The sequence below is a fragment of the Scyliorhinus torazame genome, chromosome 22 (assembly GCF_047496885.1).
Source record: "Scyliorhinus torazame isolate Kashiwa2021f chromosome 22, sScyTor2.1, whole genome shotgun sequence".
In the NCBI taxonomy this organism is placed as follows: domain Eukaryota; kingdom Metazoa; phylum Chordata; class Chondrichthyes; order Carcharhiniformes; family Scyliorhinidae; genus Scyliorhinus; species Scyliorhinus torazame.
In genome coordinates this window covers 101,674,030-101,699,901 of record NC_092728.1, presented here as the reverse complement: position 1 = coordinate 101,699,901, position 25,872 = coordinate 101,674,030, and the positions used below count along the sequence as shown (strand labels likewise).

Here is a 25,872-nt window from a genome sequence, read left to right as displayed (position 1 = left end):
CTCTAAGTCTGAATAAAGATTGTAGACTTCCAGTTAACACAAATTCAATGGGTTCGTTCTGTTTCCAGAGCTTAACTAGATATAATACAGTCAAGAGGTATGACCAGGGAAGCTAAGGTGAACTGCCTATGCTGAACTGTCTCTGTGTGCTGCTGCTCACTAGCCCTGTGCTTCTGAAAGAGGCAGATCCTACTTGGGCTGGACCCTTTATACCCGTCTCTGATGCCCTCTAGTGATGCTGTGTCTGTTACATCTGTCTGCAGTCCCTGGTGTATGTGCAGATGTATGTGCAGATGTACAGATCACTACAGTACCCAGGAGGATGCTCTGGTTGGCGGTTATTATGTTTAGACTGTGGGTTTTACATGTGCTTGATGCCATAAGGCCACAAATATTGCCCATCCCTAGCTGCCCTTGGAAGGTAGGGGTGGATCTTTCCCTTGAACTATTGCTATCCTTGTGGCCATTCTGCTCCCCAGTACAGAAGATTCTAGAATTCTGACTCAGGCACAGTAAAGGGATGCACCATTCAGCACATCAAAAGAGATTGCCGGAAATGGCCAATTAACCAAAGTGCAGAATTCCACTCCCACCACCCCGCCCTCCCGCCCCCTGTGGGGATATGCATAGCAATGTTGAATGTACGACCTCCGACCAGCAGGTGAGGATGATGCTCCACCATGTGACTCTGCAGATCAGCAGTTGGTAGTAAGTCGTACTAGAGGACAGGCACATTAGAAGTAGCTCCAGGAGAATTCACTTATTCGTTACCATTTGTATTATAATTTGTTTGTTATCTTTGCATGTGTTCATTTTGTGAATAAACTATCTTACTCGTCAAAGAACTTAGATAATCTGCGTGCATCTTTACCACGGCCACAACACAGAACATTACACCCCCGATGTTTTGTCTTGGGTCGGAAAAGCAGAGGACAGCCCCTCGGCTGCCTTCGGATGTTCCTGCTGTATTTCTCAACTCAATATAATAATAATAATCGCTTATTGTCACAAATTGACTTCAATTAAGTTACTGTGAAATGCCCCTAGTCGCCACAATCCGGCGACTGTTCGGGGAGGCCGGTACGGGAATTGAACCCGTGCAGCTGGTCTTGTTCTGCATTACAAGCCAGCTGTTCAGCCCACTGTTCTAAACCAGCCCCTATTTGAGATATAAAGAGATGTGAACACAGCCCAGTCCATCACGTGAACTCGCTACCCATCCATTGACTCTGTCTACACTCCCGCTGCCTTGGGAAAGCGGGCAGCATAATCAAAGACCCCTCCCGCCCGGGTTACTCTCTCTTCCAACTTCTTCCACCGGGCAGGAGATACAAAAGTCTGAGAACACGCACTAACAGGTTCAAAATCAGCTTCTCCCCCGCTGTTACCAAACTCCTAAATGACCTTCTGATAGACTGATCTGATCTCTTCACCCATCTTCTCTACTGAGTAGTACTACACTCCTGGATGCTTCACCCGATGCCTGTGTCTATGTATTTACATTGTGTATTTTATGTTCGTCCTATTATGTATTTTCTTTTCGTGTACAAAATGATCTGTTTGAGCTGCACGCAGAACAACACTTTTCAGTGAACCTCGGTACACGTGACAATAAACCAATCCAATTCGAGATAAAATGGAAGGGGCGGGTCAAACGACATCATGCTGAGAGGGTAACCTCTGACTGAACCCATCGCGCCAGCAACATAGGCTTCTGAAAGATCCTGTCCAGGGTGATTCCAGTTCCAATTCTCTTCCCGCACCTCATGGCCCACTAAGGAGACTCCGTGGCCCGCTGGTCCTGGATGAGGCCAAGCTTTTTAAAAAAATGTTCCTGCAGCTGGTTCAGTCCAATCAAATATTCCATCTTCCATCTCACACTCCTGACTTGAACCTTGTAGTTGGTGGAGAGGCTTTGAGGCATCATGGGGGTGGGTGGGGAGGGAGGGGGGGGGGGGGGGGTTTGAGGGGGAGGGGGAGGGGGAATCATCTATTACAGGGTACCCAACATCCGCCCTGCCTTTACAAGCATGTTATTTGTATGACTTAGTCCTTTGACCCACACTGGGGGCCTGTTGCGCAGAGATCTTTGTGAAGGGGCAGCTCTGTGAGAGTTTCCAGTATTCAGCGTTGTGGTGAGTGAACAATGTTTTCTGGATTTCAGAATTCCTCACTTTATTGGAAATGCATACATATCCCTGCCTTCCTTTGCTGGCGCTATTTACTCCCTTGTCGCAGTTTGACATTGGGGAGTTACGAAGTAAGACTTTACCAGTTCAGTCAAAAAGATGGTGGTTGAGTCTGAACCCAGAACATATACAAATCCTGGGCAGGTACTCCATTGATTGACGGCCAAATCGCGAAACGCGAGAATACGTTCCGATGCTAAAATCCCGGCCGGCGCCAATTTGACGGCAAATCTCCATTCTCCGTCACCTCGACAGCGGCGTCAGTGCGGTCCGGAACGCACGTACAGTAAACACTGTTTGCATGTCATTAGCGGGCCTCGGTATTCTCCGGGGCCCTCGCGATGCTCCGCCTCCGATGGGCCGAGCTCCCGACGGCGCGGTTCACTTGTGCTTTTAGAAACCGTGAAACAGGCGTCGTGGCTGCTGAGAGAGTGGGGGGTACAGGAGGTGTCCAACATCGCCATAGTTTGCTGACAATTGTGCCGCTGGCTGGGGGTGGAAGGGGGGGTTCTGCCGGGGCCGGGGGCGAGTAGCGGTGGATGGTCAGGAGATGGACTGTGGGGTCGGGGTGGACGGGCACAGAACACGATAGCCGCAGCCGGAAAGGCAGCGCACGCCGCTGACAGCTCACGGTGAACTTAGGGCCACGGGTCGAATAGGTGTCCCTCTCCCAGGCCATCCCCCTAGGTGCCCTCTGGCCCCAGCCAATCCATCAGCTGTACGGGCGTGCTCCAGCACAACCAGTGCCATCTTGTTGTCTGGGATGAGTGTGTGTGGGGAGTGTAATGTCCATGTGCGGCTGCAGCTTGTCAGCCTCCCGAGTGTCAATCACGGACCCGGCCAATCCGGCCCCGTTTCTCATTGAACTCGATTGTATTCCACGTGGCGCCGGTTCGAACCCCTCCACAGTCGCTGAATCGGTCCAGTAGCGACGCTAGATTTGCTGTCATCAACGTCCACAAATTCTGCACCAGTGTCAACACTGAGGACTGGATTCTCAGATTCTGCGGCTCTCTCCAGAGGAAGGGTCTGGTCTTCCGGCCAAAAAGTCGGGGCCGCCTCTGCGCCGTTGCTCCGCCCGGTGGGGGGCTAGCAGCCACGCCACGTAAAGCCCCCGGCTTTACCTGCAGATACGGGTGGAGAATGGCCGGGTCTGTGGCCGCGCGTGCTCACGGCGGCGACCTGCGGCGGCCGCGCCCCACAACATGGCGCCGGCCACACCCGGATCCGGCCTGCGAGACAGCGCCCCCTGTAACCCCCTTCGCCACCCCGGACCACCCCCCACCAGTCTGCCCCAGTCCCTGCCGATGCCCCCCCCCCCCCCCCGCGACCCCCGCCGGCGAGCGGAACGGCTCCTTCCCCACCGACTGTGGCGGCGCTGGAAACAGTCCGCAGCCAACAGGCGAGATCCCCGAAAACTGAGAGAAAATGCGCCCCACGCTGTCGGGAAGTGGGCCCATCAGGGGGCGGAGCGTCGGGGGAGGGCCTCAGGTGACATCCTGTGGCCGTCCCAATGGCGTGCAGCGCACTCAGCCATGACACTGTTTTTGAGGGGGCGGAGCATCCGGGAAACTGCGCCCCCCCCCCCCCCTGATTTCGGCGTAAAAACGGATTCTCCGGCCAATCATCGAATACGATTTCGGCGCCGGCAATCGGAGAATCCAGCCCTTAAGTTGCGGGATGCTCCGATCGTGAGAGTATCGATCTTCGGCCCGTAATATGTGGGGTTTGGGACGAGATTACCATAAAAGTTGTCAGTAGATTGTTTTACTCCGAAGATGTGAACACAGAATTCAGAGGGTCAGTACTGAGGGAGTGCCGCACTGTCAGAGGGTCAGTACTGAGGGAGTGCCACACTGTCAGAGGGTCAGTACTGAGGGAGTGCTGTACGGTCAGAAGGTCAGTACTGAGGGAGTGCTGCGCTGTCAGAGGGTCAGTACTGAGGGAGTGCCGCACTGTCAGAGGGTCAGTACTGAGGGAGTGCTGTACGGTCAGAGGGTCAGTACTGAGGGAGTGCTGCATTGTCAGAGGGTCAGTATTGAGGGAGTGCTGCACTGTCAGAGGGTCAGTACTGAGGGAGTGTTGCACTGTCAGAGGGTCAGTACTGAAGGAGTGCTGCACTGTCAGAGGGTCAGTACTGAGGGAGTGCTGCACTGTCAGAGGGTCAGTACTGAAGGAGTGCTGCACTGTCAGAGGGTCAGTACTGAGGGAGTGCGGCACTGTCAGAGGGTCAGTACTGAGGGAGTGCGGCACTGTCAGAGGGTCAGTACTGAGGGAGTGCGGCACTGTCAGAGGGTCAGTACTGAGGGAGTGCGGCACTGTCAGAGGGTCAGTACTGAGGGAGTGCGGCACTATCAGAGGGTCAGTACTGAGGGAGTGCTGCACTGTCGGAGGGTCAGTACTGAGGGAGTGCTGCACTATCAGAGGGTCAGTATTGAGGGAGTGCTGCACTGTCAGAGGGTCAGTACTGAGGGAGTGTTGCACTGTCAGAGGGTCAGTACTGAAGGAGTGCTGCACTGTCAGAGGGTCAGTACTGAGGGAGTGCGGCACTGTCAGAGGGTCAGTACTGAGGGAGTGCGGCACTGTCAGAGGGTCAGTAATGAGGGAGTGCGGCACTGTCAGAGGGTCAGTACTGAGGGAGTGCGGCACTGTCAGAGGGTCAGTACTGAGGGAGTGCGGCACTATCAGAGGGTCAGTACTGAGGGAGTGCTGCACTGTCGGAGGGTCAGTACTGAGGGAGTGCTGCACTATCAGAGGGTCAGTATTGAGGGAGTGCTGCACTGTCAGAGGGTCAGTACTGAGGGAGTGTTGCACTGTCAGAGGGTCAGTACTGAAGGAGTGCTGCACTGTCAGAGGGTCAGTACTGAGGGAGTGCTGCACTGTCAGAGGGTCAGTACTGAGGGAGTGCTGCACTGTCAGAGGGTCAGTACTGAGGGAGTGCGGCACTATCAGAGGGTCAGTACTGAGGGAGTGCTGCACTATCAGAGGGTCAGTACTGAGGGAGTGCTGCACTGTCAGAGAGTCAGTACTGAGGGAGTGCGGCACTGTCAGAGGGTCAGTACTGAGGGAGTGCGGCACTGTCAGAGGGTCAGTACTGAGGGAGTGCTGCACTGTCAGAGGGTCAGTACTGAGGGAGTGCGGCACTATCAGAGGGTCAGTACTGAGGGAGTGCTGCACTATCAGAGGGTCAGTACTGAGGGAGTGCTGCACTGTCAGAGAGTCAGTACTGAGGGAGTGCGGCACTGTCAGAGGGTCAGTGCTGAGGGAGTGCGGCACTGTCAGAGGGTCAGTACTGAGGGTATGCTGCACTGTCAGAGGGTCAGTACTGAGGGAGTGCTGCACTGTCAGAGGGTCAGTACTGAGGGAGTGCGGCACTATCAGAGGGTCAGTACTGAGGGAGTGCTGCACTGTCAGAGGGTCAGTACTGAGGGAGTGCTGCACTGTCAGAGGGTCAGTACTGAGGGAGTGCGGCACTATCAGAGGGTCAGTACTGAGGGAGTGCTGCACTGTCAGAGGGTCAGTGCTGAGGGAGTGCGGCACTGTCAGAGGGTCAGTACTGAGGGAGTGCTGCACTGTCAGAGGGTCAGTACTGAGGGAGTGCTGCACTGTCATAGGGTCAGTACTGAGGGAGTGCTGCACTGTCAGAGGGTCAGTACTGAGGGAGTGCGGCACTGTCAGAGGGTCAGTACTGAGGGAGTGCTGCACTGTCCGAGGATCAGTACTGAGGGAGTGCTGCACTATCAGAGGGTCAGTACTGAGGGAGTGCGGCACTATCAGAGGGTCAGTACTGAGGGAGTGCCGCACTGCCAAAGACGTTGTTTCTTCGATGAGAACATAAATCCGACCATTATCTCTTTCAAGACGTGCTAAAGTTTTGTTGGGATTGTCGAGCACTCTTTAAACAAGACTACCTTTACCCTTGAAGACTTAAAATGTAACAGCGCACAACGAATGATAGAGTCTCTCAACCATTCTATATGTTTATTTCTGGGCAGCACATTAGCACAGTGGTTAGCACAGTTGCTTCGCAGCTCCAGGGTCCCAGGATTGAATCCCGGCTTGGGTCACTGTCTGTGCGGAGTCTGCACGTTCTCTCCGTGTCTGCGTTGGTTTCCTCCGGGTGCTCCGGTTTCCTCCCACAGTCCAAAGATGTGCAGGATAGGTGGATTGACCATGATCAATTGCCCTTAGTGTCCAAAAAATGTTAGGTGGGGTTACTGGGTTACGGGGATAGGGTGGAGGTGTGGCTTAAGTAGGGTGCCCTTTCCAAGGGCCGGTGCAGACTCGATGGGCCCAATGGCCTCCTTCGGCACTGTAAATTCTATGTATTCCCTCATAGTAATGCTACAAAGAGAAGTAATTAATCTGTCTCGGGAAGGGGGGGAAAACAATGTGCTGATGGGCTGGGAGGTAGCTGCTTATTCCAGACTAGACACGCACAGGATGACAAAAGAAAACACAGCCTCTCAAGTAGCGGTGGATGTAGCAAAGGGCGCAAACCTGGAGCAGGAAGTGAAGCTCATTATTGATTCTTTTATTTAAATAAATGCCATTATCACCGGCTTTATCCTCTGCTACTATTCACTCAGCAGAAGCGTGGAGGCTGGGTGATAACAGGTCATACCCTCCCATTGTATGATCGCTTCGTAAATCTGTCAGAGACACAGTTATTCGTGGCAGTTGTTTATATAAGAAATGCTGAAATAATAAAGATATTTTACGACGGTGGCGTCAGAATTAGGTTAGACTCGAAACAGTATTGATTCATCCCGGGACTAAAATCCAGGGCATCTGTTTAGTTTTGCCCTCTCCGCCCCAACCTCTCTCGAAGGCAGCGATTCATTCCAGCCGTTGCCTGGGTTACAATTACAAATTGTTGCTGCTGACCATCAAAACTTCAGTCACTACACAGAAAGAGCCAATGTAAACACACCACAGGTTATTGTGACATACCTACAGCACAGAAAGAGGCCAGACAAGTTCATGTTAGTGTCTGTGTTTATGTCTTCATTCTTTCAACTTATTAATCTTTATTATTAATAATCTTTATTATTTTTACCACAAGTAGGCTTATATAACACTGCAATGATATTACTGTGAAAATCCCCCCTGTTGTGTTCTGTAATTTGGAATAACACAAGTAATGTGTTGGGTGCTCTGGATCCGTGGAACACATACAGGCCACCAACATTTAAAATAGTGCAACACTATTTTATTAAAGTTAGAAACTGTTGAACATACTTTCACTGTGGGTTAACACGATATTAGCTTGAACTAAAGACCTATGCCTGTCCTAACCAGCCTATGCACTCAGCACATGGTGAAGATCTGTGCTGCAGGCTGTGAGTTCTGTCCTACTAGGAGGCTGCAGCTTGAATGAGCGGGAACTCTGATGCCACCTGTCTTTATAGTGTGTGTGCTCTAACTGGTGATTGGCTGTGATGTGTGTGTTGATTGGTCCCGCTGTGTGTCCATCAGTGTGTGTCTATCTGCACCATGATATACTGGTGTATATTATGACAACACTTGATGTAGTTTTGAGTAAAAGATGCTCCAGTCTTTGAAGTGAGCTCAATGGGTTTTATTGAACTATCAGCACAGTTCTCAATGAGTTTGTCTCTCCGCTAATCTAAATGTGGTAACAGAGTCTAACTGAACCAGCCTTGCTCTGAGCCACGTGCTGGGGTGTGATGCTGAGGATACACCCTGTCTCACTCTGTAGATGTTGGTCTGTGGAAAGAGGCGGGGTGTGAGTGCCTCATCCCTTTTATAGTGAGATACCACCCCTGAGTGTCCTGACTGCTCATTGGTCGTGTCCTATCCTATGTGTTCATTAGCTGCATGTTTGCATATCATGACAACCCCCCAGTCGCCACACTCCGGCGCCTGTTCGGGTACACTGAGGGAGAATTCACAATGCCCAAATCACCTAACAGCACGTCTTTCGGGACTTGGGGGAGGAAACCGGAGCACCCGGAGGAAGCCCACGCAGACACAGGGAGAACGTGCAAACTCCGCACCGACAGTGACCCAAGCCGGGAATCGAACCTGGGACCTGGAGTTGTGAAGCAACAGTGCTAACCACTGTGCTACCCTGCCACCCTATGGGGTTTAGGCGTCGCTGGGCAGGCCCAGCATTTGTTGGCAGCGGCCATGGTGGGATTTTAACCCACGTTCCCAGAGCATTAGTCTGGGCCTCTGGATTACTATCCATTACCACTGCACCACTGTCAGTCCCACTCCACACGGGCCTCCTCTTCTCCATCAACAAAACCTTCTATTGCCTTCACCGTCCTCTGTTTATCTAACTTCCCCTTAAATTATATTTTCCTCAACTGTTTCTCGTTTTGCCCCCCACAACCCAAAGATGTGCAGGGTAGGTGGATTGGCCACGCTAAAATTGCCCCTTAATTGGAAAAAATGATTTGGGGACTCTAAATGTATTATAAAAAAAACACTGCAATGAAGTTACTGTGAAAATCCCCTTGTCGCCACATTCCGTCGCCTGTTCGGGTACACGAAGGGAGAATTCAGAATGTCCAATTCATCTAACAAGCACGTCTTTCAGGACTTGTGGGAGGAAACCGGAGCACCCGGAGGAAACCCACGCAGACACGGGGAGAACGTGCAGACTCCGCACAGACAGTGCCCCAAGCCGGGAATCGAACCTGGGTCCCTGGCACAGCGAAGCAACAGTGCTAACCACTGTGCTACCGTGCCGCCCACTTAATTAAGTGTCCCCGCCCTCTTATCGGTGGAGCTCGTATTCTGCAAACTCCACGGGATACTGGATCAGCCCTCCCCCGTCAGACCCGCGTGGGTCGATTCTGTGTTTCATTGCAAAACAGCGGTGGCTGAGGAAGAGGAAAACAGAATTAAGAGTGTTGAATAAATTTCCCTTGTGCAGTTGAAGCCACTGAGCTGAAACTTAGACTTTGAAATGAGGAGACGGGAATTCAGAACCACGTTCCCCTGAACATTTATGATGACATGATTGGTGAGAATGGAGCTTTAGAATTGCGACTTCTTTTGCGAGCTCTCCTCAGCAACCATTTGCCTTCCCAGCTCTACACCACTGCTGCTATTGTAACATTACATTAAACATACACACTTATAGGCAGCTTCTAAATTACCGCCACAAAAATCAATAAGCAATCTCCAGAAACTAGAGTCTCGTTGAATGACTTCCAACCATTATCTGCCTCCAACCATTATCTGCCTCTGCCCATGTACACTGAGAAGCAGTTACAAGGCCAGGGAGAGTTTGTGAGTGGGATGCACTTACATTGTAATAAAACTGAAAATTGACAATGCCATCGGCCAGAAATATTATCTGCTGCTCTGCCGAGCACCTTAGGATATTTCCGTGCTTTGTTAGGGCAGCACGGTAGCATTGTGGATAGCACAATTGCTTCACAGCTCCAGGGTCCCAGGTTCGATTCCGGCTTGGGTCACTGTCTGTGCGGAGTTTGCACATCCTCCCCGTGTGCGCATGGGTTTCCTCCGGGTGCTCCGGTTTCCTCCCACAGTCCAAAGATGTGCAGGTTAGGTGGATTGGCCATGCTAAATTGCCCTTAGTGTCCAAAATTGCCCTTAGTGTTGGGTGGGGTTACTGGGTTATGGGGATAGGGTGGAGGTGTGCGGTTGGGTAGGGTGCTCTTTCCAAGAGCCGGTGCAGACTCGATGGGCCGAATGGCCTCCTTCTGCGCTGTAAATTCTATGATAATCTAGGTCCACCATACAAATGGAAGCTGTAGTTGTTGGATGTATTTAACAGTGGGAGCAGTTTGCTCATCTACCAGGCTCTTCGGTCCAATGAGGCCAGCACTGGTTAATTTCAGTTGCAGTGCCTTGGATGTGTCACAGTTGGCCTCAGTAACACTGAGTTAGAGATTTTCCAAAGCATCTTTATCGCTCAGACTGTCATGATATCCATATTTACACTGAGTATAAGAATTGGCAAGTCATGTTGCAGCTATATAGAACCTTAGTTAGGCCACACTTGGAGTATAGTGTTCAATTCTGGTCGCCACACTACCAGAAGGATGTGGAGGCTTTAGAGAGGGTGCAGAAGAGATTTACCAGAATGTTGCCTGGTATGGAGGGCATTAGCTATGAGGAGCGGTTGAATAAACTCGGTTTGTTCTCACTGGAGCGACGGAGGTTGAGGGGCGACCTGATAGAGGTCTACAAAATTATGAGGGGCATAGACAGAGTGGATAGTCAGAGGCTTTTCCCCAGGGTAGAGGGGTCAATTACTAGGGGGCATAGGTTTAAGGTGAGAGGGGCAATCAACACACATGCAACATCGCAGCCAATCACCAGTGAGAGCACACACACTATAAAACAGGGAACACCACAGTTCCCGCTCTTTCCAGCAGGAGATAGCTCAGAGCACAGAGCTCACAGCGTGCCACTCAGACATAGACCATGTGCTGAGTGCCTCTCTAAGATAGTGATAGGGCTGGGTCCACAGGTTAACTGGTGAAGTACGAACCACAGCCAGTATATCGGAACACCCAACACGACAAGACTTCACGCATTGTTTCTGTAAGTCTATCATTTTTTAGAGATGGTCAGGCATTCACCCAGCTGTTCCGCTATTCATATTACTCTGTGCGTTTGACGAGCTTCTGTATTACAACATGCTGTTCATGGTGGCGCAGTGGTTAGCACTGCTGCCTCACGGCACCGAGGACCCGGGTTCGATCCCGGCCCTGTCTGTTTGATCCCGGTCTGCGTGGAGTTTGCACATTCCCCCCTTGTCTGCGTTGGTCTCACCCCCATAACCCAAAGATGTGCAAGGTAGGTGGATTGTCCTAAATTGCCCCTTGATTGGTAAAAAAAGAATTGGGTACTCTAAATTTATAACATTTTAAAAACATGATGTCCAATCAGTGTTGCCTCTTCGATGTGCTTTACTTTAACATTTTTTCAGGCCATTTCATAGTCGAGTTCATTATCAAACCTGATGTTCTTAACCTTGCTGTATGACTGCGCCATTCACAATGGGAATTCTATATTCTTTCTAATGAGTGTCATGACAATGATTTATTTCTGGCAAGGTGGTTTCAGTTCCATTTTGTCTTTGGAAGTAACTGATGGATGGGGGGGGGATGAGGATTATGCTGAAGATCAGTCACACGCGCCTGACAGCAAGAATTTGACTTTTGCCCTGCCCCACTTAGCTTGTCCAAATAGTTAGTAACGTGCCCACAGTGATGCACTATCAGTTACCACAAAGACGAGAGTAGTGGAATAATCGAGGCTTTATTGAGCAAAGATGTTGTGCCTCCTGTAGCTGGAACCAGAATGGCTGCAGCACCGGCGAGCACTCACTCTTATACACCGCCTACTGGGCGGAGCCAGCAGGCAGGGATTTACCCATGTACCTCTACTATACGGGCCTTACCGTAATACATGTAATACATGTGGTTACTGCCACACACTGTCAGGAGCAGTAGCCAACATACTGTCATGAACAACAGTCAGACTGGCCTTGCCTTGTTATCTTCAAATCCTCAGCATCGCAGATGCTAGTCTTCAACCAATTTGATTCACTCCATGTTATAGCAAGAAGTGTCTGAAGACACTGGTTATGGCTGCTGACAGCATCTCTGCTGTTGTCCTGATGGGAGGTATCTTTGGCATTGCAACCAACAACACCTCCTCCACAATGGTACTCAATACCAGGGCCCCGCAAGGCTGCGTACTTAGCCCCCTACTATACTCCCTGTACACACACGACTGCGTGGCAAAATTTGGTTCCAACTCCATCTACAAGTTTGCTGACGATACGACCATAGTGGGCCGGATCTCGAATAACGACGAGTCAGAATACAGGAGGGAGATAGAGAACCTAGTGGAGTGGAGCGACAACAATCTATCCCTCAATGCCAGCAAAAATAAAGAGATGGTCATTGACTTCAGAAAGCAAAATACTGTACACACCCCTGTCAGCATCAACGGGGCTGAGGTGGAGATGGTTAGCAGTTTCAAATTCCTAGGGGTACACATCTGCAAAGATCTTTTTAAAAATAAATTTAGAGTACCCAATTCATTTTTTCCAATTAAGGGGCAATTTAGCGTGGCCAATCCACCTAGCCTGCACATCTTTGGGTTGTGGGGGCGAAACCTACGCAAACACGGGGAGAATGTGCAAACTCCACACGGACAGTGACCCAGAGCCGGGATCGAACCTGGGACCTCGGCGACGTGAGGCAGCAGGGCTAACCCACTGCGCCACCGTGCCGCCCTATCTCCAAAGATCTGACTTGGTCCACCCACGTCGACGCTACCACCAAGAAAGCACAACAGCACCTATACTTCCTCAGGAAACTAAGGAAATTCGGCATGTCCTCCTTAACTCTTACAAACTTATACAGATGCACCATAGAAAGCATCCTATCTGGCTGCATCACAGCCTGGTATGGCAACTGCTCGGCCCAGGACCACAAGAAACTTCAGAGAGTCGTGAACACAGCCCAGCCCATCACACGAACCTGCCTCCCATCCAATGACTCTGTCTACACCTCCCGCTGCCTGGGGGAAGTGGGCAGCATAATCAAAGACCCCTCCCACCCGGCTTACTCACTCTTCCAGCTTCTTCCATCGGGCAGGAGATACAGAAGTCTGAGAACACGCACAAACAGACTCAAAAACAGCTTCTTCCCCGCTGTTACCAAACTCCTAAACGACCCTTTTATGGACTGACTTCATTAATACTACACCCTGTATGCTTCATCCGATGCCGGTGTTATGTAGTTACATTGTATACCTTGTGTTGCCCTATTATGTATTTTCTTTTATTTCCTTTTCTTTTCATTTACTTAATGATCTGTTGAGCTGCTCACAGAAAAATACTTTTTACTGTACCTCGGTACACGTGACAATAAACAAAATCCAAATCCAAACAAGCAGCACTTAATCAGCAATGGTTTTCACGCTGGTTCTCAGTTCGAGTTCTACCAGAGCCATTCAACTCCTGACCTCATTGATGCTCGATCAATTGCACAAAGACTAAAGTTGGGTACAACTGTGGCTTTATTACAGTCAGATGCGTGGCCTCCTGCTGCAGCTGGCGAAATGGCAGGGCACTGGAGGTCATACATATTTATACAGTTCTCCATGGGCGGAGCCAGCCGGCAGGAGCTACCGGCGAACCTGTAGTACAGGTCCTACCTTACATCTCCTATTACAGTGGATCACCACACTCATTACAGTTTTGATCCAGGCATGGACAAAAGGACTGAGCTCCAGAGGTGAGGTGAGAGTGACTGCCCTTGACACCAAGGCTGCATTTGGCTAAATGAGGCATCAAGGAGCCTTAGCAAAATTGGAGTCAGTGGCAATCAGGGGCAGTCTCTCCGTTGGTTAGAGTCATATCTCGCGCAACAAAATTGGTGGTGGTTGTTCAAGGTCAATGACCCCAGTCCTGGGACATCGGGAGTTCCTCAGTGTTGTGTCCTTGGCCCAACCATCTTCCCACCATCAGGAGTAGGGATGTTTGTTGATGGCTGCACAATGTCCAGCACCGTCCGTGACTCCTCACATACTGAAGCAGTCCATGTCCAAATGCAGCAAAACCTGGACAGCATTAAGGCTTGAGCTGACAAATTGCAAGTAACATTTGTGTGACACAAGTGCCAGGCAACAAGCATCTCCGTCAAGAGAGAATCTAACACGCTCCACTTGACACTCTCTGCCATTGCTATCATTGAATTCCCATCATCACCAACCTGGGGGTTACCACTGACCAGAAACTGAACTCAACTCGCCATCTCAATACTGTGGCTACAAATGTAGGCCAGAGATTGGGAAGTCTGCAGTGAGTGACTCATCTCCTGACTCCCCAAAGCCTGTTTACCATCTACAAGGTCCAAGTGAACTGTTGTGATGGAATACTCTACCCTTACCTGGATGAATGCCGCTCCTGCAGCACTCAAGAAGCTCAACACCATACGCGACAAAGCACCTGGCAAGATTGGCACCCCATGAACTACTTCAAACTTTCACTCCCTCCAGCACTGATGCACAGTGCTAGCAATGTCCACCATCTCCAGCAGGGGTTCCCAAACATTGAGCCGTGGAACCCTTAGTGGCCACTCAAGTGCACCAGGAGACCCCAAGCAGTCTCATGATGTCAATGATCCTTTTTTTTGTCATGAAATAGGTGCCAACACAGAAATCAATTGTAAACAAGTGTTTTCAAGTTGTATCTAACCATATATTAGGAATTAGGAAGAGTCACACAGTCACAAACACATTCATCAGCTGAATGACCCCCTCATATTATATAATGGGGGGCAGCACGGTAGCATTGTGGATAGCACAATTGCTTCACAGCTCCAGGGTCCCAGGTTCGATTCCGGCTTCGGTCACTGTCTGTGCGGAGTCTGCACATCCTCCCCGTGTGCGCGTGGGTTTCCTCCGGGTGCTCCGGTTTCCTCCCACAGTCCAAAGATGTGCAGGTTAGGTGGATTGGCCATGATAAATTGCCCTTAGTGTCCAAAATTGCCCTTAGTGTTGGGTGGGGTTACTGGGTTATGGGGATAGGGTGGAGGTGTGCGGTTGGGTAGGGTGCTCTTTCCAAGAGCCGGTGCAGACTCGATGGGCCGAATGGCCTCCTTCTGCACTGTAAATTCTATGATAATCTATGATATTAGCCCCTGGCCAAGACACCCTCCTCGGGCTCCTTAAAATTAATCCCTGGAAATAATACCCATTTAGGAATGAGTATTCTAAAAAGTTCTCTTCTTAAAAAAAAATTAAGTCTTTCCTTTTGTCATTTTTAATGGGAGGAGTGATACTGGAAAGTTGATTCGCATATCAGGTACATGCACCCCTCTCTCTCTCTCTCACACACACACACACCTCCCTCCCTCTCTGGGCAGGAGTGTTCGCGGTCTTAGCCACAGAGTGGGTGTACCTACACCACATGGACTGCAGTGGTTCAAGAAGGCAGCTCCCCAGTGTGGTAGTATGTATTGGGGGTCATGTGGGACTGGAAGCCCTAATGTCATTGGCTGACAGATCCCGGGTCCTGGTTGGCCGTTGACCTCATACTCCGCCCTGAAGGCGAAGTATAAGAAGCCGGTGCCTTCCCCCGCAGGCCAGTTTACTATCGGGCTGCTGGGGAACAGACACGCTAAATAAAGCCTCATCGACTTCACTCTATTCGTCTCACGGAGTCTTTGTGCGCCACAATTTATTAAGCGTGCCTAAAAAGGGCTATGGAGCTCAGGATCATTCCAGAATGCCTGAGGATCAGCCCCCACGCAGTGAATGCGGCAGCAGCCTTCAAACACTGGCAGACTTGCTTTGAGGCCTACATCACATCGACCACAGGCCGAGTCTCAGACGAACAAAAACTGCAGGTCCTGCACTCGAGGGTGAGCACGGAGATTTCCACCCTCATTGAAGACACCCGCGATTTCCAGACGGCTTTCACAGCACTGAGAAGTCTCTACGTTCGCCCAGTTAACCAAATCTACGCTCGCTACCAGCTCGCGACAAGACGGCAAGCTCCCGGAGAATCGATGGACGAGTTCTACGCCGCGCTGCTGATTTTGGGAAGAGCCTGCAGCTGCCCGTCGGTGAATGCAAACGAACATACGGACATGTTAATGCGCGATGCTTTTGTTGCAGGTATGCAATCCTCCCAAATCCGGCAAAGACTTCTAGAAAAAGAGTCGCTAGGACTCTCAGAGGCACGGGCCCTGGCAGCCTCGCTGGACGTAGCCGCGCGTAATACCCGCGCCTACGGCCCCGACCGCGCGGCAGGCCATTGGGCCCCGTACGTACCCGCCACGGCAAACCCCCTACCCCCCCCCCCCCCGGACACCCCACAGGCTTGCGCAGTCCAAACGCCGAGTCGCACCGGGGGCGCCCGCTGTTATTTCTGCGGCCAGGCGAAGCACCCCCGACAACGCTGTCCGGCCCGCGCAGCCATCTGCAAAAGCTGCGGGAAAAAGGGCCACTATGCGGTGGTGTGCCGATCCCGCGTGGTCGCCGCCGTCCCGGGAGCACAGGAAGCCCTACAAGCAGTCTATGCCTCCCAACCCCCCCAGCGCGCCATGTGCGACCCGCTGGCGCCGCCATTTTGGGTCCCGACCACCGCGGCCCCGGGAGAACTGGGAGCCCTGCACGCCGCCTACGCTCCCCAACCCCCCTCCCCGCAGTCCATGTACGACCCGCCGCCGGCGCTCCCGATTTGGGTGCCGGCCAACACTCTCCACGGAGAGGAGGGGGTTTTTCTCATCCCGAACGCCACCCTCACCCCCGTCCCGCGCCCCACGCCTGACCCGCCGGCGCCACCTACCTTGACCCCGACCACCGCTGTCCCCGGCGAGGGAGCTCCGCACGGTGCCAGCGCTCGCGGCCCCATGACTGACCCGCCGGAGCCGCCGACCTGGGCCCTCACCCCCGTCCCGCGCCCCACGCCTGACCCGCCGGCCTGGGCCCCGACCACCGCTGTCCCCTGCGAGGGAGCTCCGCGCGGTGCCAGCGCTCGCGGCCCCACGACTGACCCGCCGGCGCCGCCGACCTGGGCCCTCACCCCCGTCCCGCGCCCCACGCCTGACACGCCGGCGCCGTCGACCTGGGCCCTCACCCCCGTCCCGCGCCCCACGCCTGACCCGCCGGCGCCGCCGACCTGGGCCCTCACCCCCGTCCCGCGCCCCACGCCTGACCCGCCGGCGCAACTTACCTGGACCCCGATCACCTCCGTCCCCGGCGAGGAAGCTCCTCACGGTCCCAGCGCTCGCAGTACTGACCCGCCAGCCTGGGCCCCGACCACCGCTGTCCCCGGCGAGGGAGCTCCGCGCGGTCCTAGCGCCCGCGGCCCTGGCGCTCGCAGTCAAGGAACTCCGCACGGTCCTAGCGCCCGCGGCCCGGGCGCTCGCAATGCAGGAACTCCGCGCGGTCCTAGCGCCCCCCCAGACCCCCCAGCACTCAATGTGCGACCCACAGGCGCCGCCATTTTGGGTCCCGACCACCACGAGGGGAGGAGGGGCCCCGCCATCTTGGACCGCCCCCGACCTGTACAACGCATGGGGGCGGCCATTTTGTCCACCCCCGACGCCATCTTGTGACCCCTCAGCCACGGGCGATGTATGGGGGTGGCCATTTTGTCCATCCCCGACGCCATCTTGGACGGCAACAACGGACCCCACCCCACTACTACAACCACGGCTCGCTTCGGTTACACTCGATCAGGCTCGGCCCCGGACTCTCCAGCCGACGACGACAACGGTCCTAATTAACGGCCACGAGACGCCATGCCTAGTCGACTCCGGGAGCACGGAAAGTTTTATACATCCCGACACGGTAAGACGCGGTTCCTTAACTACCTTCCCCAGCGCACAAAAGATTTGCCTAGCTGCAGGATCCCACTCCGTACAGATCCAGGGATTCTGCATAGTTACCCTAACGGTACAGGGGAGGGAATTCAAAAACTACAAACTTAACGTCCTTCCCCAACCCTGTGCCCCCACCTTGCTGGGCTTAGATTTTCAATGTAACCTACAGAGCCTTACGTTTAAATTCGGCGGCCCCATACCCCCACTCACTATCTGCGGCCTCGCCACCCTCAAGGTGCAACCCCCGTCCTTGTTTGCGAACCTCACCCCGGATTGCAAACCCGTCGCCACTAGGAGCAGACGGTACAGCGCCCAGGACCGGACCTTCATTCGCTCCGAAGTCCAGCGGCTACTAAAGGAGGGCATAATCCAGGCCAGCAATAGTCCCTGGAGAGCGCAGGTGGTAGTAGTGAAGACAGGGGAGAAATAAAGGATGGTCATTGACTATAGCCAGACCATCAACAGGTACACACAACTAGACGCGTACCCTCTCCCCCGCATATCCGACATGGTCAATCGGATTGCCCAGTATAAAGTCTTCTCCACCGTGGACCTCAAGTCCGCCTACCATCAGCTCCCCATCCGCCCAAGTGACCGCAAGTACACAGCCTTCGAGGCAGACGGGCGATTATACCATTTCCTACGGGTCACTTTTGGCATCACAAACGGCGTCTCGGTCTTCCAACGGGAAATGGACCGAATGGTTGATCAACATGGGTTACGGGCCACGTTCCCGTACCTCGACAATGTAACCATCTGCGGCCACGATCAGCAGGACCACGACGCCAACCTCCAAAAATTCCTCCAGACCGCCAAAGCCTTGAACCTCACGTACAACGAGGACAAGTGCGTTTTTAGCACCGATCGGCTAGCCATTCTGGGCTACATAGTGCGCAATGGGATAATAGGCCCTGACCCCGAACGTATGCGCGCTCTCATGGAATTTCCCCTCCCGCACTGCCCAAAAGCCCTGAAACGCTGCCTGGGGTTCTTTTCATACTACGCCCAGTGGGTCCCCCAGTACGCAGACAAGGCCCGCCCCCTAATACAGACCACGACCTTCCCTCTGTCGACAGAGGCTTGCCAGGCTTTCAGCCGCATCAAAGCGGATATCGCAAAGGCCACGATGCGCGCCATCGACGAGTCCCTCCCCTTCCAGGTCGAGAGCGACGCCTCTGACGTAGCTCTAGCGGCTACCCTTAACCAAGCGGGCAGACCCGTGGCCTTCTTCTCCCGAACCCTCCACGCCTCAGAAATCCGCCACTCCTCAGTGGAAAAGGAAGCCCAAGCCATAGTGGAAGCTGTGCGACATTGGAGGCATTACCTGGCCGGCAGGAGATTCACTCTCCTCACTGACCAACGCTCGGTAGCCTTCATGTTCGATAATGCACAGCGGGGCAAGATCAAGAACGACAAGATCTTGCGGTGGAGGATCGAACTCTCCACCTTCAACTATGAGATCTTGTACCGGCCCGGAAAGCTGAACGAGCCGTCTGATGCCCTATCCCGCGGGACATGTGCCAACGCACAAATTGACCGCCTCCAAGCCCTCCACGAGGACCTCTGCCACCCGGGGGTCACTCGGTTTTACCACTTCATCAAGTCCCGCAATCTCCCATACGCCTTAGAGGAGGTCCATACAGTCACAAGAGACTGCCACATCTGCGCAGAATGCAAACCGCATTTTTTCAGGCCAGATGGAGCGCACCTGATTAAGGCTTCCCGTCCCTTTGAACGCCTCAGTCTCGATTTCAAAGGGCCCCTCCCCTCCACCGACCGCAACGCGTATTTCCTTAATGTAGTGGACGAATACTCCCCCTTCCCTTTTGCCATTCCCTGCTCGGACATGACCGCGGCCACAGTCATTAAAGCCCTGAACAGCATCTTCACGCTGTTCGGTTACCCCGCATACGTCCACAGCGACAGGGGGTCCTCTTTCATGAGTGACGAGCTGCGCCAGTTCCTGCTCAGCAAGGGCATAGCTTCAAGCAGGACGACCAGCTACAACCCCCGGGGGAACGGGCAAGTAGAAAGGGAGAACGGCACGGTCTGGAAGGCCGTCCTACTGGCCCTACGGTCCAGGGATCTCCCAGTTTCACGGTGGCAGGAGGTCCTCCCGGACGCTCTCCATTCCATCCGGTCGTTATTATGTACGAGCACTAATCAAACGCCTCACGAGCATCTCCTTGTCTTCCCTAGGAGGTCCTCCTCTGGAACGTCGCTGCCGACCTGGCTGGCGGCCCCAGGACCCATCCTGCTCCGAAAGCACGTGCGGGCACATAAGGCGGACCCGTTGGTCGAAAGGGTTCACCTCCTCCACGCAAACCCCCAGTACGCCTACGTGGAGTACCCCGACGGCCGACAGGACACGGTCTCCCTGCGGGATCTGGCGCCCGCCGGCACCACGCACACCCCCCCGGCACCATCAACCCAACCGCCCCCCTTCCTGCCACCGCCACACCCCGCGACCGCCCCCTTCCCAGGAGGATCAGTCCCCCTCCCCTTTGCACCGACAGCTGAAACCGTGCGGCTCCCGGAGGTGACAACGCTGGTACAAGCACCACCACCACCGCCGGGGCCGAGGCGATCGACACGGACGACCAGACCGCCCGACCGACTCGTGGCGTCGATGTAAAACAAAGATGGACTGTCCAATGAACATTTTGTTTTTCCTATATCCTCTGTAAATAGTTGTAACAGGACGATACTGTCCAATACGGTCCTACCATGTAACTGTTCTATCCTCCCAGGACCAGTACTGTAAACCCTTACCACCATACGAAGCATCACCCCGCCGGGTTCATTTTTGACAAGGGGTGAATGTGGTAGTATGTATTGGGGGTCATGAGGGACTGGAAGCCCTAATGTCATTGGCTGACAGATCCCGGGTCCTGGTTGGCCGTTGACCTCATACTCCGCCCTGAAGGCGAAGTATAAGAAGCCGGTGCCTTCCCTCGCAGGCCAGTTTACTATCGGGCTGCTGGGGAACAGACACGCTTAATAAAGCCTCATCGACTTCACTCTATTCGTCTCACGGAGTCTTTGTGCGCCACACCCAGCACCTTCTGACGATCACTTAGGGTTGGGCAACGTTCAAACCCCATGAATAAATATTTTTTTAAATCTTCCTAGTTAGTTCCATAGCCAGCTAGTAAAGCAAATGCGATCCTTGAAGTTAAATGCTTTGATATATTTTGCCTGCCAGAGGCTTGACTAGCTGATTCAGTGAGTCACCTGACGCCTCGGCATGTGACATTGCCTTGGGAGGGAGAGCATGTTGCATTACCTCCATCGCAATGTTGTCTTGACAACGCAATGGCGTGTTTGATACAATCACATCGCAGTGTTTTACAAACCCGGAGAAAATGTTTGTCACTTTTTTAAAATAAAAAAGGTAATGACTGTATGGATTGGATCATACGAGGTTAGAATCTTGGCATTGTGGAATCATAGTGTACAACACAGAAGGAGGCCACTGATGTGTTATCTGAGTTGGTTTAACATTGACTGCAACTGGATGCAGTGAGACTCGAAACAGGCTTCCGACACGGGAGATGGTCCAACACTGTTTTATTGAACCTGCTGGTTGCTGTACATAATCTGCTGTGGGTTGACACTCTATTAATCTTGTAATGGCCTCCAATTGGCATTATTGGTTGGCCAACTGGAGTATGAGCTCCCTCAATGATAGCTCATTGAGGGGGCCCATATAAGCACCTGTGTAGGCTTTGTGAGGCAGTCTTAAGTTGACTGGAATGCAAGCAGCCCTGTTTGGAGCTGCTCGTGTATACAAGTTATTGCAAATAAATACTGGTGTGGTGATGGAACCCCTGCCTCCTGTGGATTATTACAAACCTAAACTGATAACCACTGACTGGCTTGACCAGATTAGCTCTCTGTCACATGGAGACAGTGCTCACGGCCTTGTGCACTCTAACTATCTCTGTAGCTGTATCCTGTGAGAAGAGGGAGAGTCTTTATGCCTTGTGTGTTTTATAGTGGTAGTGTCCTGTCTGGTGACTGCTTGTTCTGTGTCGTGTGTGTTGATTGGTTATCCTATGTGTCAATCACTGCCTGTCTGCATCTCATTATATACACAAGTGGATATTATGACAGCCACTTAGGTCATTGTGTCCACATTGGTGGACAAGGAGCCTAATCCCACTTTCCAATTCTTGGTCCGGAGCCCCATCGGTTACCACATGTCAACGTATATCCAAGTACTTTCCAAATGATATGAAAGTTTCTGCCTCCACCGCTCTTTAAGGCAGTGAGTTCCACATCCCTCTAAACCTCCTAGCCGTACCCTAAATCTCTGAACCTTGGTTATGGAGCCCTCAGCCAAGGGGATTCAAGCCTTCCTTTGACTCTGTCTAGAGCAGTGATGGACAACCTAGGCCAGTGAGTGGGCCGCATTAATGGCCCTTCTTCCTCTCAATGGGCCTCAAGATTGACAATCGTGCTTGTTCACTCACCATGACCCTTGAGTTAAATTTAATATATTTAATACATGCCAAATATTTCATAAGCTGTAAAAAATGCTTAGTCATTCATATATTAATAGAACTATCATCAATAGCAGCACGGTAGCACAAGGGCAGCACGGTAGCACAGTGGTTAGCACAGTTGCTTCACAGCTTCAGGGTCCTAGGTTCGATTCCCGGCATTATATTTTTTGTTGTTTTTGTTATTTACACTGGAGGGTCTGAGGGGGGGGGGGGGTATATACTTGTTGTATTAAGTCGGGGTGTAAATGTTAATTTATTATTTATGTACAGGGGTGGAGGGGGTATGGAGGGTTGTTTTTCTGGACTGTGTCTTGTACTTAACCCTGTTGGGTTTCTTTTCCATTTTGTTACTGATATTTTATGAAAACCTTTAATAAAAATTATTTAAAAAAAATAAAAATTAGTGATCTCGGCGTGTATTAGTGATCTCGGTGTGTATTAGTGATCTCGGCGTGTATTAGTGATCTCGGTGTGTATTAGTGATCTCGGTGTGTGTTAGTGATCTCGGCATGTGTTAGTGATCTCGGTGTTGTTCGTGATCTCGGCGTGTATTAGTGATCGCGGTGTGTATTAGTGATCTCGGTGTGTATTAGTGATCCCGATATGTGTTAGTGATCTCGGTGTTTCAGTGATCTCGGCGTGTATTAGTGATCTTGGCGTGTGTTAGTGATCTCGGTGTGTATTAGTGATCTCGGAGTGTATTAGCGATCTCGGTGTTTTTAGTGATCTCGGCGTGTATTAGTGATCTTGGCGTGTGTTAGTGATCTCGGCGTGTATTAGTGATCGCGGTGTGTATTAGTGATCTCGGTGTGTATTAGTGATCCCGATGTGTGTTAGTGATCTCGGTGTTTTAGTGATCTCGGCGTGTATTAGTGATCTTGGCGTGTGTTAGTGATCTCGGCGTGTATTAGTGATCGCAGTGTGTATTAGTGATCTTAGTGTGTATTAGTGATCCCGATGTGTGTTAGTGATCTCGGTGTTTTAGTGATCTTGGTGTGTATTAGTGATCTCGGCGTGTATTAGCGATCTCAGTGTGTATTAGTGATCTCGGCGTGTATTAGTGATCTCGCCGTGTATTAGTGATCTCAGCATGTGTTAGTGGTCTTGGCGTGTGTTAGTCATCTTGGTGTACATTAGTGATCTTGGTGTGTATTAGTGATCTCGGCGTATGTTAGCGATCTCGGTGTTTGTTAGTGATCTCGGCATGTGTTAGCGATCTCGGCCTGTATTAGTGATCTCGGTGTGTGGTAGTGATCTCGGTGTTCATTAGTGATCTTGGCGTGTGTTAGTGATCTCGGTGTGTATTAGCGATCTTGGCGTGTGTTAGTGAAATTTGAATTTCATTTTTTTAAATCTGGAATTAGATGTCTACTGGTGAGCATTTAACTATTGTCTATTGTCTATTGTCTACTGGTGAGCATTTAACTATTGTCTATTGTCTATTGTCTGCTGGTGAGCATTTAACTATTGTCTATTGTCTATTGTCTGCTGGTGAGCATTTAACTATTGTCTATTGTCTATTGTCTGCTGGTGAGCATTTAACTATTGTCTATTGTCTATTGTCTGCTGGTGAGCATTTAAATATTGTCTATTGTCTACTGGTGAGCATTTAAATATTGTCTATTGTCTATTGTCTGCTGGTGAGCATTTAACTATTGTCTATTGTCTATTGTCTGCTGGTGAGCATTTAAATATTGTCTATTGTCTATTGTCTGCTGGTGAGCATTTAACTATTGTCTATTGTCTATTGTCTGCTGGTGAGCATTTAAATATTGTCTATTGTCTATTGTCTGCTGGTGAGCATTTAACTATTGTCTATTGTCTATTGTCTGCTGGTGAGCATTTAAATATTGTCTATTGTCTACTGGTGAGCATTTAACTATTGTCTATTGTCGTCAAAACTCACCTGGTTCATTAAATTTTAGGGAGTTAAATCAGCTTCCCTGACCTGGTCTGGTCTCCATGTGACTCCTGACCCACAGCAATCATAGAATCCCTCCAGTGCAATGCAGACCTTTCGGCTTATCGAATCTGCATCAACCTCTGAGACAGCACACCACCCAAGCCCATTCCCCAGATGAGCACAGGATACGGCGTGACTGTAATTCCTCCCCCCTCCTCCCCGAGGAGGTGCCCCTCTCTGAGTTAGGTGAGCATTGACACGGGTTCGTCTGTTAATGATTCACATTTTCCTAGTCACTTATTTTTCTAAAAAGATATACTGATTAATTTCCTGTTATGCAGACGTGTTATATTTCATAACCTACACCCGTGTGGGAACAGCGCTGATAAGAAAATGCAACGTGAGGAACGGTGCAACCAACCTACAGCGAAACCATGAAATTGATCAGCCCGGCTTGCCTCTAATTGGTTGTCACACTCTGTTAGCCTGAGTTACTATTGATACAGGATGGTTCTATTGTTTCCCAACTCTGTCAATCACTTTATCGAACATGATTGTGCGTGGACTAGCGTGAGGTATTATACCATTCATGTTCGGTTTCAAATTCAAGTCTCTTCCTCTTTTGGGGCTGGACTTAACGTTTTCCCATAGATGTAAATTACCATCTTTATTTGATGAAAGCAAAATTTATGACTTGACAATACAAAACTGTCCCAGTATCAGAAGGGTCAAAACCAAAGAGTTAATTAAGGCGATTGGCAAAATGCACAGAGCCAACATGCACAAAATCCTAACAATGAAATGAGTGGCGAGGATTTGAAATGCCCAGCCTGATAGGATGGTGAAAACGTAAGCTGCGAAGGAGAACTGGATTGTCACTTTAATGCCTATCCATACACGCCTGTGCCCGGACTCTACCCTGCGTAACCTTGACGCCTTTCAAAACTCTGCTGCCCGCGTCCGAACTCATACCAAGTCCCTGTATGCCATTGCCCCCTGTGCTCGCTGCCAAGCATTGGCTCCCAGTTAAGCAATGCTTCAATTGTAAAATTCACGTTCTTTTTATTGAATCCCTCCGTGGTCTAGAATCATAGAATTTACAGTGCAGAAGGAGGCCAATCGACCCATTGAATGTGCACCGGCCATTGGAATAAGCACTCCACACCTCCACCCCATCCCCGTAACCCAGTAATCACGCCTAACCTTTTTCTGGACACTAATGGGCAATTTAGCATGACCAATCCACCTTATCTGCACATCTTTGGACTTGTGGGAGGAAACCGGAGCACCCGGAGGAAACCCACGCAGACACAGGGAGGACGTGCAGACTCCGCACAGACAGTGACCCAAGCCGGGAATCGAACCTGGGACCCTGGAGCTGTGAGGCAACAGCGCTAACCACTGTGCTACCGTGCCTCACCCCTCCCTCTCTCAGTCTGTCATTACCCCTGGTCCTATCCCTCACCATTGGTGGCCGTCCCTTAATGTGTTGGGCCCGAAGCTCCGGAACCTGCTGCCCAAACCTCTCCCTCTCCCTTTCCTCCTTGAAGGCAGGCGTGACCTAAATGCCCCGTCCCGCCCGACTCGGTGACACAAAGCGGTACCTCGCGAGATTTGCGAGGCTCGGAATGCCTCGCGAGATCCAGATTGAGATGTTTAAGAGAGCAGCGAGGCTCTCTGAAATATGTCGATCCCGATTCTCCCGAGGCCCAGGAAGAAACGACAGCGCCTGGGAGACCTCACCTTTGCCCCATTTAGCGATGGTCCACACAAACATGGACCGGGCCTAATGGCACCTGGGAGGGACTCCCAGGCCACCTGAGGCCGCCGGGTGGTCGGGCTCTGGGCAGGGTGGTACTCTGGCACTCCTGCTGCCACCTGGGCACCCTGGCACTGCCACCCTGGTCCAGCCA

At 51.7% G+C, this 25,872-nt stretch overlaps 1 long non-coding RNA gene across 1 annotated transcript in view; it reads right to left on the bottom strand.

The window, feature by feature from the left end:
- Positions 1–24,106, bottom strand: part of LOC140399284 (uncharacterized) — a 130,684-nt gene extending 106,578 nt beyond the window's left edge. Inside the window, exon 1 of the long non-coding RNA XR_011937672.1 lies at positions 24,005–24,106. This is a non-coding gene — a long non-coding RNA (uncharacterized lncRNA). The remainder of the gene's footprint in view (positions 1–24,004) is intronic.
- Between the last annotated feature and the right edge of the window lie 1,766 nt (positions 24,107–25,872).